The 15,271-nt window shown below is 43.8% G+C and overlaps 1 long non-coding RNA gene across 1 annotated transcript in view; it reads left to right on the top strand.

The window, feature by feature from the left end:
- LOC146172302 (uncharacterized) overlaps positions 1-15,271 on the top strand; it is a 136,452-nt gene that overhangs the window by 101,317 nt on the left and 19,864 nt on the right. Inside the window, exon 2 of the long non-coding RNA XR_014702506.1 lies at positions 6,625-6,731. This is a non-coding gene — a long non-coding RNA (uncharacterized LOC146172302). The remainder of the gene's footprint in view (positions 1-6,624; positions 6,732-15,271) is intronic.

Raw genomic sequence — 15,271 nt, 5'->3', positions numbered from 1 at the left:
ATTATTGATACTAAGTCGTAAGCCTGAGAGATATTCTGGAAGAGATCGCCGTGTCGAATACTGTAAAATTGATATTTTAAGCCCTTTAATATTGACAATTCTAAACACTAAAGCCGGTATTGGTATAATTTTGACAGGTACGAAATCAGATTAGTTATTGTACTTTACAGAGGAGAAATGCGGAACAAAAATGAAAAAGCAAATTTCTCTACTAATACTGGCGTGTGCCCCTAATTGCCTGGAAAGGCGCTTGTTTCTTACGAAGACCTTTTGTTTTTTTTTTGTTTTCGCAGTTATCTCTAACGTTAATCTCTGTCGTCCTTTTTTGGTTTTATTCAAGTAAAAGTGCTCGTTCCTTTCATTTACATCTTAAAATCTTCAAATAGGCTCAACCAAGTTGCTCATTGTATTTTTCTAAATACCGAGAAAGCTTTCAACAGCACGAACTGTCTTTTTACAAATCAGGTTGTCAGAGAAGCGGTGTCCTGGTTGCTATATAAGCGCTATTTTCCTGGTTGCGGCCAATTTCTAGCATTCAGTCAAGTTAAGAGGAACTTTTTTTCCCTTTTTGCTGCCTTAGGTCTCGTGGTCCTGCATGTTAAAGTTTTGAAAATTTTGTCAGGTTTTGAAGGCTTTTTCTCAGAAATAAAAGGAAAGTAAATTCAATCTGATAATCTCTATAATAGCGGAAGTATTGGATAAGGAACGTGTTAATTTTCCTTAACAGCATTGAGGATGTCCTTGCAGCCGTTGTGAGCCTCAGGGAAATCATTACGAAAATGAACGTTCGGTAAGTACATGCGTTTAGAAGCGCAATAACAAGCCAACTTTATTATTATGTCTAGTATTTGGCCCCACATTTCAACTAAACCAAATGGCAGACTACAATATATAATTTGTGCTTGAAAGCTACAATTCACAGATTTCATAACATTACAGCATGACAGGTGTGTTGTGTAGGAATTAAGAGCTAACTTCTTTAGCAACCCGCAAAGCCCAAAATGTGACAGCTATCTTTTAAAGTTTCTGCTGTTGAGGTTGTTGGAAGGTTTCTAAATGACTAGAGATAGAGAGGGCAAAAGTGGTCTAAAGGCAATAATTCTAAGAATCATGAATTTAAATGAACAAGCGCCTGCGTGCCTTTTCCATGAATAAAATCGTGCTTACAAAGGGTGATCATCTGATACAACTATGAAAAAAAAAAAAGCGGCCCTCTTTCGAAGAAAGTGTTTTTCCTGCATCTTTCAGGCACACGACAGACTTTGTTTTAATTCAGACTTTATTGTTATTTTTCTATTCCGGACAGATCCTTTATGAAGTCCACTAACTGGCTGGTTTCACACCTGTGATGATAACACCAGGACCAGTTGGGGTGTTTAGAACTGACAGTCTTTTTACGACTGAAAATTTCTCTTCTCATAGAAAACGTGTGTCTTGACAGTACAAGGCTACTTATCGGGCTTAAGATGGAGTAGGGATTGATTTAGGCTCATTTTAAGAAATAAAAGAAAAATAAGATGTCTCTGGAACGATGTGCTGTACATTTTACATTTTTCTGCGCAAATTATAGTTATATAAATAATTAGACAAAAACCTAAAAACCTGTCAGAGAGGATAACAGTAAAATTGGAACACCCACGAAAATGCGAAAGCACTGCAGCAGTCGCACTCTGTTTTCTTTTTTGCTTTTACCTCGAAACAGGCTCTGAATGACCAGGTTTTCTTGTTAGCGACGTGAGCACCCCTGAAAACATTACGATTATAAACCTGCTTCACACCGCGAATCATAACGTTTCCTCTATTCATTTGTGGCTTGCAGTTATTGCGTATGTCTGTGCATTAGGGTGCTCGCTGCATTTACCCCACAATCTGTTCTTTTTGTTTTTTTGACAGCGCCTCACAAGGATCGCAGTAGGAGACGTCAAAAGCGGGGGCAACACTTTCTGCTCTTCATGCCGCCATATAATACATTCATCATAAAATTCAACAAAACATGGTGCTGGGCTAGTTCGTGATTCATACTTTTAGGAAGGCAGTGCAAAAGGGGCGTGTTCGTTCCCTTCTGCACTGCCTTCTTTGAAACCATCATCAAAGTGCCCATGCTATAGCCCATTTTCTCCCATTCAAAAGCAGCGCTCCACGACTTACAAAACGGTCTTGTGGCTGGTCCAACTAGCAACTGATTGCGGAAAACCGACAGCTACCTCATTCCACCATCACTAAAAGGCACACTGTTATCTAGCAAAGCCTACTTAGGCATGTAACTACGAACTTGTTCTCAAACAGAGCACGGAGGAAGAAAGAAGGAAGAGGAAGAAGTGTGCGCGCCCGTTCGACCTTTGTCTTGTGGCACCTGTGTCGTTCCCGCTAGCCGTGCGTAGCTAGCGTATTGAACCGACTAGAACGTCTCGGTCGCGACGCTAAGGGCGTAACAATATATACATCAGAGGCAATCCCCGCGCGGACGACACAACACGAACTGCCCAGCCCGAGGGCGATAGTGTAAGCATCCTTTTTCCAAGAACATACACAGCGAGTAGGCTTCTAACGTTGACGTGGGTGATCACGACTCCCGCGGGGAATTTCGGCCAGCTTTCGAGTCGATGTCTACAATCATTTGGTTTTGACCTGAAGCTTCGACCTCCAGCCGGCCTACCATGATGGTACGTTACCTCGCTCTGCTGTCTGTGGCTTGGTGTTGCCTGCACACACCACCACGCCTCTATTATTAGCACGGTTGAAAAAAGTGCGAGCGAAATCGGTGGCAGTGAAGAATCGTATCACATATTCTTTGCTAATGTCTTAAATACAGGGCCGAAACACACGCCGTGCATTGTAAAATCTTAACCCATGCTCGCTGAGATAGAAATTCTCGGACCGTGGCAGCGAACTCCTCCCTATTTTGAGTGGCGGGCCTGAACGACAGGCTGTTATTTTCCGGTGCACTCGCGGATTTTGACTTCTGTTGTTACGTGGTAGTGACAAGGCTGATGGCTACAAATGAAGAGGTTTGAAATCCACTGGAATTAGTTCTTTATTTTGCTGGCTTGCGCCCGCAAAATAACTAAGCGATCGGCGCTGGCGATAGCGGCAAGCGTGCTGCGACCTACGATTACCCGTCGCATGCGTCAACGCTCAATTTGAAAGCGCTGAAGAAATATATAGATTGAGCCTCCAGCGGTGACTGGCACAAACTGGAACATTGTAGAAACAAACGCCAGTGGCTGGAATCTTCGAGACACATCTCGGCGCATCTTCCGCGACGAAAAAAATGATAAAGCTGTGTCTCGCGAAACAAGCATGAACAAATAAAGACTACAAAATCAGCCCATGCGCAAGAGAGAGAGAGAGAGAGAGACCCCTTAATGAAAAACAGATATTTTAGGCGGCGTTTATATTTAACTGGCATTCTACTCTACGTAGGAAGGGGAATAGGGGAGGGAAAGATGGGAAATGAATGTTGAGGAAAATAAAAGAAATGAAGGGGGATATAAAATGCGGCCATTAAATGCGTTGTAAGATGCAACGTGAAGTAATCTGACAAATATGCTTTGATTTCACAGCGTGAAAATGCCTGAGGGTAACATCCAAGGTGAATTTAGAGTTTGTCAAGAAGTTGAAGTTGTTTCAAATATAAAATAAAAAGTTCATTGCGAGTCTGTATTGCCTAGGGAAGGATAAGGGACCTAAAATATTGCCTATTGTTAAAAGTACTGGGGAGAGCTTCTCCATGCTATGTTCATAGCACGCATGCTCATCAGCGTACGCAGGGCGCACAAGCCGGATATGTTCCAAAGTTTCAATTGAGCCACAGTTGTCACAATACGGACTGTTTATTTGTCCGAAACGGTATCGCAACCGTTTGTGTTGTGGGGCTCAGCAGCCCCTTTAAGTGTTTTAAACCGCGCGAGCGTTTCCTTATTTGCATTGTGTTTACGCGGGCAGCGCGAGTGCGCATGAGCGAGCAGCCAACCTTGGGGGCGGGATGTTAGCGGCGAAAAGACGTCTCCTAAATGCATGGCTTATATTGTCACCGAGACATTTAACAAGATCCTTGTTTTCGTGCCTGCATTGGTCCCGTGTCCTAAATAAACTACCCCTAGACATGTCCTTATGCCGGTAAACGTTCTTTGCAAGATGAGTTTATTCTTTGCCAATTTGTTCCTTGGTGTTTTAAAAAACCTACCCCTCTCCCTTTTTCTCCGTTGTCGTTCTGTTGCACCCTTCCCAGACGTAGCCTTCAATAAACGGTGGATCTTGTATATCCCTGAGTTGTGTCTCGAATAGAGTGTAGACACCTTATTCGTCGTTCTTCACTTGCTGTTCCATTTCCAGCCCGTCTATCTCAGTATCCCATGATTGAGCACGAGCCACTATCAGGGATCCGATGGTTGAGCGCGAATCTCGAGCTCACGTGCAGCTGAAACAGACTCCCTACGTACCACGTGGTCACCAAGAAATCGAACACACAAAACGTTACGTACGCGTAAGGTATGACACACGAAACAGCATTATGAAGAGTGACGAAGCAGGGAACTAACGCGAAGCAGAATTAACGGTCTAACGTACTCTTCATGCCGCATGAATTCAGCTCCGCCGACTTTTTTGTACGGGTATAGGGCAGAATCGATAAAAAGCAACTTTTTTTATCGTAGCCAACGATTCAGCATGCCTTCCGTCACGTGGTGATTTAGCCGCCCTTCCACACGTACTGTCGCGGTATAGCCGCAGTTGTCATACTAAGCGATTGGCGAGGAGAACACTAGGTGGCGCTAGCGGTATGCAGAAATTTGCAGAGCACGTCCTTATAGGCGGTGCACAGGTCTACATATCTGGATACATTACGGGCTTCTGCACATTGGTAATGACATTGCCTGTGTTGCCCCAATAGGCATATATCTGATTGTCGTCTATATCCATTTTTTTCTTCTTGATCGATTTCAAACTATCCCTGTTGTGTAATCCGCGGCGGCGCGACTATCGCGAGAGACAGCTATAAGGTAAGCGCCGCCATTCGGTCACCTGGACGCACTCTGCTACAAGCTCTGAGGGTATAAACCGGCTTCGGTTACACGTCCATTTGGCATTCGTCTGCGGTTCCATTACGAAACGAAACCCCCGTTCTAGTGTCTCACTTTAATTCTCTACAGGGTGCGCAACCACGGATCTTCACGTAGTCTTTGCGACATTTCCGAAGTTCTTGTTGCGCTTCGGGACACAACTTTCTCTGGATGAAGGTGTGCTCAGGAAACTAGCAGCACGCCCCATGGGCATGGCATGCTGCATGGGCCTCTAACGAGGAGATGGTGACGGCATGAACGCGCGAAACTTCTCTAGACGCGTCGAAACTGCCACTTTGCACAAAAAGTTATCAAGATGGGAGAACAGTTTTTAGTGGACATGACTGCTCGCAGAGGATAAAAAGATCATTGACTACACGAAAAAAACGTGATTATATTGTAGGAAGTTTAATCAGTGCAAATCTCTGTCCTATTTAAGAACTGAGGATGCAAACTTTTGTCATGCAGATATAAAATAGGAGAATGCTTAGAACAAAAAACGTTTTAGCCCACCTTGCTTGCTTAACACACTTGTCGCTCAAAGATAGAAAAGAGACGTCTTAACGCAGCAGTACTTCCGAGGACTGCGAAAAATTATACGAAACTATCAACGCACGTGCCCTCCTTTTCAGTGTTGTAGTTTCCACTACGTTTTATTGAAATTTGTCGCTATAGATGAAAAATAAGGAATGAACAAAGTTCATTTTATATTTCTTTTTTTTTGTAAAAATAAAAAATATAGCTAGATTATATATGTGGTCGGCCACCTCCTTTCAATTCCTTTCTTCATAATATGTATGTTCTGTTCGCAAATGAGAGTGTTGAACGGTGGAGCTTTTGTAAGGGCGGCGTGGTCCAGCTTGAATATTTCTACATGATATTTTTCATGATAAAAACTCGCCTCGACAGCCTGACAGTGCCACCTATTGAAAGAAGCCGTGCTCACAAAAGAAACAATCCCATAAAGGCAGTTCCCGCGGCCGTAGTGACAGCGTGCTACGTGCTGCTCGGCAGCCACGGGTTAGTGTACATGCGTCGATTATTTCCTGCGGCAGATCATCTTCTGGCGGCCGATTTGTTACATGACCGTTTCCGTCACGCGTCTAGCGCGTGCCTGCGCTGCCGGCCGTCCCCGCGAAAACTGAGCCACAGTGACGCCGCACAGACGTCGTCTGGTCTGACGCTGCGTGATCACATAGCCGCTCTCCCATTGGCTGTCGAAGGGTCTCGCGATATTGCTTTCCGGCAAGGCGCGCCAATCAGTGGCCGGCAGACTATAGAATGGCGGATGGGCGTATCAAGAAGGTACGTGCGACCTGCTATATATGGCCAGAGACCGACATCTCTCGATGTCTGCTGCGAAGGGGCGTGGAAGATGTTGAGGAACACTGACCCGCTCGCTGTCCATCGATGATGCGGAGCTGGCCACAACGACCAACGTTTCAATGCTCAGGCTTCGGAGGAAAAGAAAAAAGACTGGAAGGGTGGTGATGGCACGTCGTTTCTCATTTTCAAGCCATGGTCTGCTTGCTTGCTCCTTGTACGATTTGGTTTTTCTTCACAGGACCGTCGGAACCTAGCGGGGCACAAACCGGCTCGTCATGCGGATCCCAGCTGAAGGGGCCCTCAACGCATCGACGGGGCTACAACGGTCTCGCTAATCACATAAAGGTAAGCTTAAGCTTAGAGGCGAACATTAATGAAACTGGAAGTCCCGGTGAGCAAACCCTTCCGCGTGCCTTGTAGATGCCAAAGCGATTTTAACACCATAGCATTAATCTTCACGCACGTGTGGCTGAAAAGCCGGAATCCGATAGTTGGCGATGAGCAATAAACGCTGAATGATCGGAAAGGTAAAGACGTCCCAGTCACATGACTGCGGGCGGGAGTTTGAAACGCCCCAATGCTCACTTTAAGCTTGGCATCACCCTTTGTGTGATCGAAACATGCCACGTCTTGAGAATTTGAAGGTCGCCGAATGTCTCAAATGATTAAACTTACCAAAATAATTGTTTTCACCTAAAGAAAATCTTCGCGCATATCAGGCGGGATTCGAACCCATTATGCTTGGGTTATGAGCCGGACTCGCTATATGCTCGACCACGCAAAGCACGCTTTCACGAGTTGGGAAGGAGCAGGGTTTAAATGAATGTCTACTTTTGCAAGTTAAGTGACATCCTGTTACTCTCTCCTATAGAGAGTAAGCACCTAATGTGGACACCATTTTCTGGTTCATATAGCAAGGAATAACAGCTTTAAATCCAACCGCCTTATCATCGCCTGCTCAGGCTTACATTGCTGAATCTGTGCCCTGCACCGCAAAGTGGCGCCCGTGACGTCACTTAAATATATCTTACCTAATATGCGGTATTAAATAAGATATATTGTCTGTGTGCACTGATTCCTGCAAGCGTACAAGCAAGCACCAAGCCCAACAAGTATTGCTAATAAAAGGGGGGGGGGGGGGGTGAATTCGCTTTTGCAGGACCCTGCACGACTGATCAGGCTAAGCGAAGTTACGTTAGGTGGTTGCCCATCTCTCCGTTCTAGTTCGCGCGTTTCATACGTATAGCTCCAAATTATAGATGGTTCCATGTATTTAGAAAGCATGTTACAAAGGATGGGACCCCTTCGACAGCTCTATGAGATAAGGTCCTTGGCTGCAGCATCCTTATCCCCGGGCTCAAACAAGCACTGTGATAAATGGCAGCTTTTTTTTTTTTAAGAATGCAGTGCGCTTCTCACTCTCTGCTGCTGCTAGGCCGAGGCGCCAATATACTGGTGACTTTGCTCGTTCTGCCAACTATTAGATGACCAACTAAAGTAAGGGTTGTTGAAATCTCCCAGCAGTCTTACAGAAGACTTTGGATGCGTGATATTTGAACCATGCGCCCAGTGAAGCACTCCGTTCTTTGATGTTTCCGCCCACAAAACATTCGACTTCACTAATCACTGGGTAGAAGCATGCACGGAGGCACCCAAGCGGGGAGCGCCTTTCACGAGATCCCGCTGTCCAGCTTCTGCAAAGTGAGCGGTAAAAATGTTGACCTAATCCTTAGACCTAACAGTGTAGATTATTTAGGCCACGTACAAAATACAGTTCATGCAAGGCAAGTTTCCGCTGAAAACATCGTTAAGGCGTGAGATATTCTCATCTCCCTCCCAAAACTACATCACCGCCGAGAGTGGCTTCACACCGGAAACTGTCTCCAATATTTACGGGATTCCTGCAACCTTCCGGAAGAGGAAGGAGGTTTTTTATTTAAGAAATAATAATGATACTGAAACTGCGCGCTGTAGGTAGGGTCTCCAGTCCATGACGTCATTAGTGGTCATGCATTTGCGTAATATCTGTGCCCTGCGTGATTCAATGTACGCAATGATTAAAACCTGTAGTTGTCGAATGCGCGCTAAATTCATGGCATGCACTGTACTTCACGTGGACGTGGAGGCACATACATCCAAAGTCTAGCGTAATTTGCGGCATCGTAAAAAGGACAAGCTGCATCTTATTTTTCAGAAATAGCTGAGGTATAGTATCTGATCGAAAATGGTATCCTTCAGGATTTGTCATTATTGATGGCAATCAAAATCGCTGCCTAGCGGTGGTGCTCCGAAAGAAAATCGAGAGGTTAAAATGGTTACTGCAAACTGCCATCAGTACTATTTAGCGTTTTAGCGATTTTTTTTTTTGTTGCATATGTTGTTGTTGTGTGCAGACTAGGCACTGAGATGCCACGGCTTGCGTCCCGAAGTAAAGTGTACGAGGCCTCAGCATACGTGTAATACGTGCGTGAATACACGATGTGACCTCTTGAAATGCTGGATTGCGCGATTGCCAGTGAAAAGGGTTGAGATGTTTTTGTTGCCTTCTTTCTCAACACCGTATGTGCCGAGCGTTTCTCCTTTGCCCTTAGTGACGCAATTGTAGGTACCACATCAGTCGCACCACGCCCTCAAAAGGCAAATGTTTCGCGTACCAGACCAGCCACAACCCAGCCGAGCAGGCATCACGCCTGCTCGCAGGGATCTCTGATTGCCAGCGATGAAAAACAAGCGAAAAGGCCAGCAAGCTCTCTAACGCCACTTGTGTCATAGACTGGGCCTTATCGACATGAATATTCTCGTGTCTGTTCCAAAATCGATGAAGCGTGAGCTGTTATCTTTTTGCATTTTAGGAAACGTAGCGCAAAGAAGACAAAAACGACATCCCCACTGAGAATGACTGTACGCCGGAAGAGGTCGCCTACTTTGTTGGCATCCCTGCAAGGCTCCGAGCAGGGGACTTATTTTCAAAGAAAAGATTTCAGCTAAGCGCTGTGGATGCAATCCTCAGTTCAGGACCTTACAAGTTGGAGTCGTCCACTGAGCCCTCTCAGCATAAGTTCCCGTTTTCGGTCCGCTTCAGAGTTGCACGGCTCACTCTCCCATCGTTTTTTTGTAGAGTGAAAAAAAGAAAAGTGCAGACGTTTAGCGAGGCTATAGACTAGTATAACGTGGAAATAAACTATTCCTGATGTAATTTATCTTGATAGATGGAGGGATATATATTACGTTGTTACTGCCTTCTCGCACGCTGTAGTTCACGCCGCTTGACGCAGCGTATCTCAGCCTCCGACAATTGCCACAACGGACTATAGCTCCCTATCGATTTCGAAGCAGACTGAATTCAACTGGCGCATTACGCGTGTTGATACGGTTAGACCACGTGACACATGCGCCATCGCCAACGTCACATTCACGTTTAATGTAATCAAACAGAAAGACAAGCAACGTTAAGGCTGAAGGTCAAATGCAGAGGTCAGTGGTCGAGTCATCACACATACCGCCTGTTTTTCCAATTTGCCCCGTGAAGTAGTTCTTTCGCACCAAAAAATTCACTGAGAAATGGCAGCTGTGTAACAAGATATTCAGCGATAGCTGACGAGGTATTTTAATTTTAGACATATGAATGCAAAGAATTTGTGAGCGTCATGCTCAAGTGACCAATTGATAATTTCGGTGGCATGTCCTCTCATCTAAAAATATGGAGTCTCATCCGTGCTGAGCCTCGGTTACGCCATTGCAGGACTGAATGCATACGGTTCAATCTTTCGGCCTTTTCAATAAAAATGAAACCGTAAGTGGAAAGTCATCATCGAAGGAGCCATTTGGCTCTCTTTTCTTTATTATTGTTTTTTCTTTTTTAATTATTATCCCGCTTAGAACAAGGGAGCTACATCATGGAGTTTACAGTGGGGAAACAACACAGGTTCATTTACGCAGCATACCTTTTCACGTGAAAGTCTTATCCATTCGTTTGTGGAGCGAATAAAACAAAAAAAAATAAAAACTTGTACACGTGTTAGCTTTTGCACGGCATTCCAAAATCGATGAAAAATAATCTGTGCGAGCAGAAACGTTTCCTATGTAAGTACTTTTCCTTTCAAATGCCTATTTTGCTGTGACCAATTTGGTACAAGAGCTTAACACAATTTCCTTCAAGTGGAAAGAGTTTCCCAACTTAAGGTAGAACGAACGGAAGAAGATGGTTTGCACGGTATGAGGAAGAACTGAACAAGGGTAAATGTGGTACGCCTCAGTTCGCAAATGAGCCAACGTTTCGACAAGTGGAGACGAAGACAAGTCCAGTTGTCGAAACGTTGGCTCATTTGCGAACTGAGGCGTACCCCAATTACCCTTGTTCAGTTCTTCCTCATAACTTCCCAACTTAAGTCATTTCCCATGTCGATGCAGCTGTCCTCGAGTACCGACACAGGACAAACCTTGCTGCTCTGTTTTAACTTTAAGGGCCCCATGTCGCAAAAAAAGTCAGTGTAGTCGGCGGCGGCCGCCGTCCTGCGTTGTCAGGCGTTGGCCGTGAGCGAAAAATCCCAGAAGCATTATTAATAAAAACGAGTGGGAAAAATCACCGACCTGAGGAATCGAACGTGGGCCTCCGGGGTGCGACATGAGCGCGCTAACCTTTCGGCCAGGACAGCTAGATAGTTTGAAATGGACAGAGGCGCGCCTATTAATTGCGGTGTTGTCCCAGAAATGTATTAGAGAAGTGTATTGTGGCGTATAACAATAATTATGAGCATGTGAATTGCAGAATCACAGAACACGCAGTTAAGCGAGTGCCAAATTACTTTTCCGCTCTACTTCCTCTTCGCTTGGCGTACACGTAGCGCCATCATGCGTGTGGCGCACGGAATAAGATAGACAGGGCATGGCCTCCGAGATCTTCATCGCGCCGGCTCGGATTGGCAACGACGTTGCCGACGAACTACGACTGCAACTTGAGGCCCGCGCTTTTCGGCAAGGTGGCTGGCAGCGCTTCTACGTCCCGGAATCACGTTTCAGAACAAGTAATTACCAAACAGTCATGCTTTAGACAAGTTAACGAGTGTTGTATCATGTGAACTACTACTTTGTGTCACTCAAAAGCGCGACAAGCAAATGAGTTGACGGTTTCAACGGGCCGCAATAACGATATCGCATTCCATTCTTAAAGGCGAAGCTTAAGCATCCTCCAAATGTTTCGTTTCTTTTGTTCAATTTTAGTACTCAGAGTTGTTTGCCAAGGATCCCATACGGCACAAGCGTATTCGAGCATTGGCCGTATACGATTGTGAATATCAGCGGTGAGGCAGCGTGTACGGCGTGTGCTTAAAATCCTCGCTTGTTGTCGGAGTCTCGTGGCGTGTTGATACATTCTTGCTGTGATAGATAACCCACGCGTCTGTGGCTCTGACTCCACGCATATATCCCAGACAGGACGAATCATGGGCCCAATATTGGAGAGTGTTGGGAATGTACTGGTTCAATGAGGGACTGGACATAACCAATACAGTACCAATATTGGGCTCGTGGTTAGCGCTGCCCTGGTTTGTGCTGAGTTTCGACAATGAGGCCGTTGCTCGGCTGAGATTTCAGCTACTGCCCCGAGAACATTTCTTGCAATTTCCTAAAATGCCGGCATTTAAGGTCCTTCAGGATTTAGAGTAGGAGAAATTTGCATAAAACAAATTTAATCGAAAGTCTACGATGCATATAGCAGTTTATCACGATCAGGCGAACTCCGGCTTGCATTCAAGAGATTTAGAAATAAAACTAATGCTGCACTGCACACATAAAAACAGCGATATCTCCTCCACGTGCTTCAAACCGTTCACAGCATGTTATTTGAAATGATGTGTAAAAGGTTAAACGAGCTTCTAAACAGAAAACCTCCCAGGCAAACTGCATTTCAGCTTATTATAGATGACGAAGTTTATGGCGGAGAACAATTTCTGGCAAAATTTATTATCCACTTTGTAAGCCAGGTAACCAGTCCACACTCTGAGGAAGCAGTGGCAACTATAACTAAAACCCCGACAGTATCTTTTCTTTTTTTATCCTGCTTGTGAAAGCGAAATATTAGAAACATTAATTCCCTTGCGTAATAGTTCTGCATGAGACATCTATAACGTTTATCTAAAGACTATCACATTCACATTAGACTTGCTTGTACCAGATCTTAGCCATATCTTCAATTTTGCTCTCTTCACAGGTGTTTTCCCAGCTAAAATAAAAATCTGATACATAATAACAATTGTCAAAAGCGGCGATCCCAGCAGCTTGTCTAACAATCGTCCTATTTCATTGCTATCTGTCTTTTCAAAAGCATTAGAAAAAATAATCCATACTCGCATCAGCATTTTGTTGACAAGCACAATATATTAACTCTAACACAGTTTCGCTTTCAAAAATGGAAGTCGAGAGAGCTATCACTATTAAATCAGAAACAATTATGCTAAAATCATTTGAAGGCAAGGAAATAGCAGTTAGCATATATGTATACAGATTACTCAAAAGCCTTTGATCGTCTTAATTACCAAACATTGTTAAAAAAAAACTTGAAATATATTGACTGAGAAAATAGCTTTATCCCTCATAAAGTCATACCTTCAATACCGATAAAAGCTTTTAAATAGGCGAGAGCTTATCCTCAGGCAGACCAGTTAATACGGGCATACCTCATGGAAGCAATCTTGGTTCTCTCCTGTTTAATCTTTACACAAATGGCATTTATCGATCTTCTGCAATAAATATTATATGCAGATGACACCACCTCATCATTTCTAAACAGTAACTTTCAGTTATTAGAGGCTGAAATATTATTCTCCAAGAACTATAGATGTGGAGTGAGGCGATCTCCCTGGAGATTAAAGTTAGGAAAACAAATGTACATGCATCTTTACCCCCATGCAATCGCTAAAATCATATGCTTTGGATAAGAATCAATAGAAATTGTCGATACAGTGGGAGTATATATCTACACAAGAACATGCCATGGGGCAATTATGTTAATTTTATTACGACAAAAATATCAAAATATGTCGAAATTTTCTCGAAATTCCGCTCATTCTTATCACAAGCATTGAAACTGCACATATGCAATGCATAATCTTTCTCATATAAACTACTGTTTTTTTTTGTATGGGGGACAACAACCATTACTAATCTAAATCGTATATATAAGTACAAAAAACGTCGATTCATCATATTTAAGAGTTGACTCACAACCTCACATTGAGGAATATTTTACTTGGTTTAATATAACAAGTGTACATAGTTTTTGTTTATACACACTGGCTATAAAGATCTAAACAAAAGCTCCACAACAACCAGCAAGGACTTAATCCAATAGCACAATTAACTAAGTCAACAAGCCTTCGTTATTCGCGTTTTTATTAACCACGGAAAATTCCCTTTTGTGTACCACTTTAGACCAATAAATTCTCCGTTACTCTGTACTAACAGTACTGAACAATATTCACGGCTAACAAGTTGACATTAACTGCACTAATATTTCTAAGCTAAAAGTTCTTTTTTTTCTAGAAGAGCAATTATTAGGCCAGTGAATTTATGAACACTGTTGGAACTCTATATAGTTTGGTATTGCCTGACCTCACCGAGCATAATACCCTTCTTTTCACTTGCATTCTACATAGTGTACCTAGAATTGTTTAATTTGAAAAATGATGTGTGAGTTAGTTTAGTTGGTTTGCTTTGTACAATTTGCAATTGTACTTTGTTCGGTAAATGTAAACCAGCTTATTTTCAAAATACAACTGTGTCGTTACCGTATGTAATAAAAAGCAGGCTTGAACGCGATCACGAGATCTTGTTTCACTTTTGAGCCGCCCTCTTGTTTGCACGGAAATAAACTAAATTTTAATTCGAATTTGAAACACTCGTGCCTCGCGCCCGCGGCCAGTTACTTTGCCCTATGCTTGGGCGCGTGGTCAAGGGGCGCTGCCAAATGCCTAGAGGAGTATTTTTCACGGAGCGTGTTTTCAGTTATCGTGTAAAGGATTTGGGCATTTGCGAGCTTTAAAATTTACTTTTGTTACGGTTTCTTTTTTATAATTCTTTGCTCCTCTCTTGTGCTTGAAAACGCACAAGTTCCGAGTCAGTATTTCGAAATGGCGATGTTGATTTTACTGCACTAGCTGCAAGCTAGCTATTTAAAAGCAAGCCCACCATATGCAAGCTTAAAAACTAAATGCATATCAGGCGAATGTTTGGATTCTGAGGGTATCGTTTTTTTTTTTTTTTTTTTTTTTTTTTTTTTTTTTTTTTTTCAGCAGCAGTCGCTTGGTTTTCATGGTTGGTGGGAAGCACCTATTTTATCACTATTTTTTTGTGAAGTTCTCTTCGGCTCCGAGCGCTCCGCGGACACTACTATGAGTCATTTAGATCACGCGACTGATGCCAGCGGTACGGATGGCCCCCTGCAAGCCTCCTGAAGAATTCAAGGCATATATACTACGGTCTATTCTGTCCGTCAACGAGGCATGCTATGGAGACACCTTTGGAGGTTGCTAATGACGGAAAATGCCCTCTCGTTAGGTCTTTTCATGGTCCTAGCCAGATATACATGGGGCCCCATTGAGAGATCCCGTTGGCCACATTGAGAGATCTCAATGTGGCCAACGGCGAGAAACACGTACGAAAAAGCCGTCAGGATATCTGGAGCCAAAAACGCTATATGGCTCTACTATCGTTACCAGCAGTTTGTGATTTACATACTCGTGTCCTTCCCAAAACCGCTGAAGTGTGAGCTGTTATCATCGTATTTCGAAGGCGACAGTGCCGCTAAAGATGATTTCACACCGAAAGCAGCCGCTGACCTTAGTGGAATCAGAGGAAGCGTCCGGAAGAGGAAGAGCGATTCAACGAAC

This window comes from Amblyomma maculatum, unplaced genomic scaffold (assembly GCF_055883805.1).
Source record: "Amblyomma maculatum isolate TAMU_Amacu unplaced genomic scaffold, ASM5588380v1 scaffold_13, whole genome shotgun sequence".
Classification (NCBI taxonomy): Eukaryota; Metazoa; Arthropoda; class Arachnida; order Ixodida; family Ixodidae; genus Amblyomma; species Amblyomma maculatum.
Note: the sequence above shows the minus strand (reverse complement) of the source record. Positions and strands in the feature narration are given on the sequence as shown.